Raw genomic sequence first — 368 nt, forward strand, 5'->3', positions numbered from 1 at the left:
AGAATAACAGGCAGGGCGTCATGAGGGGGGGGGGCGTGGCAGAGTCTGAGTGAGTTAGTTACTTATGCATTCCGTCCCGTATGACCCTAGGGAACTAAAACCTGGACCACAGGGATAACATGACATAAGGAATAACGCAGATAGGGAGGCACCAGCGTAGAAGGTTGTGGCAGAGGGGGCGTGGAGCAAAACCTGTATTTTTATGAAGGAAAACTTTATACACTTATACTGCCTAATGCTACGCTTTAGTTCATTGGGGTTTCACTTTGATATGAAGAGTGACACAGGTAAGAGGACATCAAAGAGGGAAGTGACAGAGAGTGGGTGGAGCAAAACCTGCCTCTTTATTATATAAAACTTTGAAACCA

This window comes from Penaeus monodon, chromosome 15 (genome assembly GCF_015228065.2).
Source record: "Penaeus monodon isolate SGIC_2016 chromosome 15, NSTDA_Pmon_1, whole genome shotgun sequence".
Taxonomy (NCBI): Eukaryota; Metazoa; Arthropoda; class Malacostraca; order Decapoda; family Penaeidae; genus Penaeus; species Penaeus monodon.